At 36.7% G+C, this 6,000-nt stretch overlaps 1 long non-coding RNA gene across 1 annotated transcript in view; it reads right to left on the bottom strand.

Annotated features, from left to right (window-relative positions):
- LOC115429214 (uncharacterized) overlaps positions 1–5,537 on the bottom strand; it is a 39,053-nt gene extending 33,516 nt beyond the window's left edge. Inside the window, exon 1 of the long non-coding RNA XR_003936743.1 lies at positions 5,459–5,537. This is a non-coding gene — a long non-coding RNA (uncharacterized LOC115429214). The remainder of the gene's footprint in view (positions 1–5,458) is intronic.
- Between the last annotated feature and the right edge of the window lie 463 nt (positions 5,538–6,000).

Consider the following 6,000-nt stretch of genomic DNA (forward strand, 5'->3'; position numbering starts at 1 on the left):
GTGTTTGCATTATTCAAAATTTTTTACACCAGTTTTTACACTTTTACTGCAAATGAATATCTGCTCCAAATATCGGTTATCGGCCTCCTCTAACTACTAATAATCGATATCGGCCCTGAAAAACCCATATCGGTCGATCTCTAGAAAATATCTGATTTATACTGATAAAATACAAATTACAGAAGATAATATTATAACAAATGGAGATAAATCACTTAAGAAAGGTTAGATATGGAGAAAATTCATTTGTGAACTGACACTAAAGTAGTGCTGGGCCTTTATGGGTTAATGAACACTGTTCATTGTTTGTGATGTTCATTGTTTGGTTTAATATTCTTCATCTTATCATTTCAGATGGTCCATGCTGACTGTCTCATCAGTGTTGTGTCTTAGTGGTCTGGTTCTGGTTCTGGCTTGGTCCATGACTCCTGAGTCTATCGGACCTCTGGAATCTGTCAGCGCCTATCACAAGGTGAGCCACACAACCTCTATTAACAACCACTGTTTCCATCAGATCTGTGTCCAGAATGTCTCTGTATTTATGAGGTTGTGATGGTGAGGTTTTGTGTTGACAGGTGAATTGTCTGGTGTGTTTCTGGGGGACAGGGGGTCTACCTACCATCCTTTTCTCCTGACACCATATACAGACCCCCAGGAACCACAGCAGGCCTACAGTCATGCCCATACCAGGACAAGGACCAGGATCCAAATGACCTTTGACCTCCTGAAGGAACACTTTCACTGTCTTCACCACTTAAGGGTCAGCCCTTTGAGGTCATGTGACATCACTGTGGCCTGTACTGTCCTCCACAATGTGGCCTGAGGAAGGAGAGGGAGGGAGCCCCCCCCCCCCCCCAAAAAAGTGCATCACACATAGACTGGGAAAATCCTGCCATCTTCCCTGATGACCGCAGTGGGCAACTGGCCAGGGACCAATATGTGTTCAATTATTTTAGTTCAGGTGCATGATTTAAGGTAAATATGTCCTGCTGGGGTAGAGGAATTTGTGTTTGGTTTTTTTTCGTTATTCAGTTTAAATTGATTTGGCCTGTTTCGATGTTTGTGTTACATACTGTGTATATACTGTGTGTACTGTGTTGCAGGGAGGCTACTGCGTCCATTCATTTGTCTGTTCATTTGTTACGTATGGATTTGTCTTGCATTTCTTTCAGTGTACAGACATGTGGGCTGTATTCTACCTTTAAATGTGTATTTATTCTTCTGTTCTATTATATGCTTTGGTTCTGTTCTTTCTATCTTGTACAGCCACTGTGTGACTTCAGTTTAAAGGAGCTGATGGTTTTACATGCTTTGATTGATCCTTATTCAATAAAGGAACATCATGCTACTCTTTGTGCATTTATATTTATATGACATATATAGTCTATGGGAAACTGTCAGTTACCTAAGTATAAATAATACAGAGACTGAAAGGGAATGTAATCAAATTCTTTGGAATAACTATACAAAAGAAATGAAGATGTTGTAGTGCATGGAGGTGTGGGTGAATACAGACAGAACTAACACAAATCCAATCAACATTTTTCAGAAAAGGCCAATACCACTGATCAATAAAGTGTCCTATAGGGAACACACTTATCAGTTAATGATCAAACTAAAAGTTTTAAAGTTCGGTAACTTAGTCTACTTAAAAACAAAACAATTCATGCTGAAAATTTAAAAAATCGGTTGCCTGTTCATATTCAGAGCTTGATTAAAATATGGGAAATTATTTCTAATTTCAGAGGAAGTCATGTGTTCAATAAACCTTCTGTTAGAACAAATGCGAAGACATTTAGTCTGTGTTGGAGAAAATGTTTGGAACAAGTTCAATCCTGAGTTCAAAGACTGTACAACACTTTATGTTTAAAACTATGTTTAGATGTCATGAAAATATATGAATAATGTGAATGTTCATTTTTCCTCTCAAACTATTGAATTGTTTAGTTTTTTGTTGTTTCTATTGTTACTAAGCTGAAGGCATTGGTATCTATTTTATTTAATTTTGTTTGGTGATATGAATGGGGGGGGGTCAGCAGAATGATCTTAGGCTTCAACCTATTCCTTTACAGACTCTTTAGTTTTTAAAAATTGTATCTGCATAAATGTCTAATGTTTGAAATGTCTGAATAAACAATTGAACTGAACTGATCTAATGATTGCAAAATCATCTAAAATCATCATTTATATAAAATTACTGAAATTAATAATCACAAATGTTTAAATACTGAAAGTGGGTCTAGTTACTGTGATTCCATTGTTTAATGGGCAGTGGAATAACTTTTGGTTTCCATTTGTGGTGACTGTTGACTGAGATGAGGGATGAGATAAAATAAATCCTGGAACTTTGCCTGGTCTGGACCAGGCGAGCTCCACAGACTAAATCTCCATGGTAACTTATATCAAAACATATCCTGCTTTCCCCTATCCTGCTTTTGTGAAACCAGATCATGGATAGGTTGAGCCAGGATAGCCAACATATCCCGGCTTAATCCCTTATCCTAGTTTTGTAAAACAGGCCCCTGAAGTGGCAAGAAGCAAAATATTTTGAGTGCTTTTACTTAACAAAAATGTGTTTACTTTATTCACGATTCATATTACACTAAGGTTTCACTGTGTTCAGAATTGTGAGGGATTCAGCTTTTATTCTGCTTTTTGGTGCTTCATTTGGTTTTGCAGGTCTTCTTAAGATACATTTGTTTTCATTGGGTACTTTCTAAAAACTATATTAAAAATTCTATAACAAAGGGGAATAACATGTTGAAAAAATGTTGTTTGTGGTTTAAAATATTTGTGATATCTGTGCAATAAATGTTTTCACAGAACATAATATTGTTATTTGATTTTTATTTAACTACATTGTGTGGAAATTGTTGACATAACTAGGTCTAGTAAATCCAACATAAATTCACCACTTTAATACAATGAAACATTATAAGTATTGCTTATTCAAGGCAGTTAAGTTGGAACTACAAGGAGTTGTTCAATTGGTTTTACTTAATGTAGTTGAGTAAAAGTTACGTTAGTGAGTTGGCTACTGTAATTTGTTTGAACATAACTCGGTTATGTGGAAATTGTTTACATAACTATCTTATGTAAATTGAGCAAATCAATTTTTTGAGTGTGGAGTTTATGTTCACAATCCAGCCAAAAGTGACCCCTTTCTGATCCTTTTGTTCACATGTAACTCAGATCTGTTATTGTCGTAAATGTGAAAACCACAAATCACATGGGCGAATTTCTATTGAACTAAAATGACACTTACAGACTACAGTAGAGTCAATTTCAGCATGATGTGCAGAGTAGCAGAGTGAAAATTCAGTTATGTTAAACATGATGCGAATATTTCAGAGAAAACAAGAACTAAATAAGTGCTGTGATTAAAAATGTGCATTCAGTATTCTAATTTTAACCCTTTCATGCATTAATTATAACAACCTTAGTTGAGTTTTTTGGCTGTTTTTATTCCTCCTTAGACATGAAAAAAACAATGAGATTGAGTTTTTTTTTTTCCATGGATGTACAAAAATGTCCACCCAGCTACATCATGAATTTTATTCTTGAAGCAAAGAAACATGTATTTAAAACCCAATATCATAAGTGATATGAAAACAGTGAAATGAAACCATGTTTAATGCAGCTAATCTGATGTTTTCTCACATTTTAACATATTCTAATACTAATTATTTCTCACTTCATGGAGATAATATGCAAAAAAAAATAAAATAAAATAAAAAAAATTGATTTCCACGCAAGAACCAATCAAGAACAGCAAAGTTACAGTAATGGTATGAATTGCAGTTTATAAGATGATGCATAAGCGTCCACTGTGTTGGCTGATATGGAACTAAAACCACTAAACCCATGAATATATAAGAGAACAGCTGGAGAAGAACTGTCCACATTAGTGACCACTATGCATGAAAGGGTAAATGTTAGATGCGTGATGATGTGATATGTTTGGAAAAAGAAAATAAAAAATGTAAGTCATAAAAAAAAACCCCAGTATATTCAGTCAGATTCTCCACTTGACTTTTGTTCTGCTCTGGATGCATCCATTTCTGAATCCTCCGACACACGCCCAATGTCATCTAAAGGTGTTTATACTCTGAACTGTACACATGACTGTGTGTACATAGTAGAAAGGCAGCCACTTCAACAACAGAGCTAATACTGTAGGCTACTTATGACAGCCACTAACATTATTACACAGTGTTAGTTAATTAGAGCTGCTTTTGCTTACAGTCTATTTGAGTTTTGATGGCATGCTGGGGGAAAACCTGTTAAAAACATACACAGCTAGCTAGCTAACGTTAGCTGTATCTTTCCTTTACCATTATGAGATCCATTCCTCTGCCGTGAGCGCAGTACAGCGACTCTGTAATCTAACCTGAGACTAAGAACTGGGATCATCCAGACTTTTGTATGCTTTTAGATCTGCACCTGTGTATGGGGACACTTCATTTAGAACATAATGGTGCAGATCGTGTGCTTTAAACTCTGGTAGACTGGAGGATTTTGCTCCATCCGTAAACACATCAGGAGGGAGAAGGGTCGGTAGCTAGCCCTGCTATCGCTAGCTGCTCCAAATAGCGTTCTTTCTGCCGTCCAGTAAGGTGAGTCACTTCGCAGGACTACTCCAACACTTTATTTTCAGTGCTGGTAGCCATAATCCGTCACTCATTCGTTTATTTGTTGTGTTGCTTTTGCCTTCACCATGGCGCTGAACCCCTAGTCACGTGATAAGTGTGACGTAGGTGCATAGGTGCAAAGGGTCTATAAATACGTTGGACGGTTTAGCACGTTCTCTTTTCGAACTGCACGAGCTGACGACCAGCAGTGGATTAACAACATGAAAAAGGTAAGAGCACTAATTTTGTCATTTCATTAAAATAACACTTAAAGGTGGGTCAGGAGATGTTAGAGATGCTAGAAAACGTTTTGAGTGAGCTACATTTAGAAAATACAGGTCCAATAATTAGCCCGGTCCCGGGTCCGGCTGTGGTCCCGGCCTAAATCTAAGGTCAGTAGTCCTGTTTGCATTGTTTGAATCTGTGTTTGACTGCTCTAGTTTTATCCACGGGCCTTTGCACAGTAAGACTTGGCTCTTCAGTCAAACTAAAGGCTTTAATTTTTTGTACGTGTTATTCAACTTGTCACTGATTAAACTGCATTGAAATCTTGCTCAGATCAGTTTGTGTGGTCTAAACGTTAGGTAATGCTCTGACATCGGAGGGGATCGACGTCCGAATTCCGACTGGACTGTGTCCTTTCATCAGCTCACCGGAAGATTCACCATCACACAGCTTTTTGCTGTTTTTTTTTTTTTTTTTCTTTTCTTATTCTTGTTTTTATGAATAAATGCCTGTTTTTGCATTCAGTCTGGTGTTGTGCGTCCTTCATAATGTTGCCACTCTGTAACAGGTTAGGTAATGCCATGACAACGGAGGGGATGGACGTCTGAATTCCAACTGTTCCTAATAAAGCGTTCAGAGCTACAGTAGTGTAAGAAAAGTGTTAGAAATGCAACAGTATCATTTAATCTGATTGAAATTTTCTGATAGAATACAAACATGTATTTCTGCTTTCTGATGATCTGACAAATAATTCTATAATCTAAGAATTTGTATTGAATAAAGTAAAGTCTCCCCCTTGTGATGGACAGGTGAAGCCTGACCATCAAGAGGTTAATTCTGTCTATAATTCAGACCATACCAAGTAACTGTAGGGAGTATGGGCAGCTTTCCTCTTTCATAGACTGAGTTACAGGGGGGTCACATATTATTTCAGAGCATCTTTTTGCAGATTGCATTTATAGAAAGATGTAGAATTAACAGGAAGAAAAACATTGTTAAATTACTTTAAAATACAAATAACAGAAAACTTACTTATTAAATATTACCTACATAAATAATCCCATAATGCAACTTTTAAACAACACACAAATGGTGGGAAACAGCTAAATGAAGTGCACTTTTCTCGATTAAACACAGACAGTGC

The sequence above is a fragment of the Sphaeramia orbicularis genome, chromosome 12, assembly GCF_902148855.1.
Source record: "Sphaeramia orbicularis chromosome 12, fSphaOr1.1, whole genome shotgun sequence".
Taxonomy (NCBI): domain Eukaryota; kingdom Metazoa; phylum Chordata; class Actinopteri; order Kurtiformes; family Apogonidae; genus Sphaeramia; species Sphaeramia orbicularis.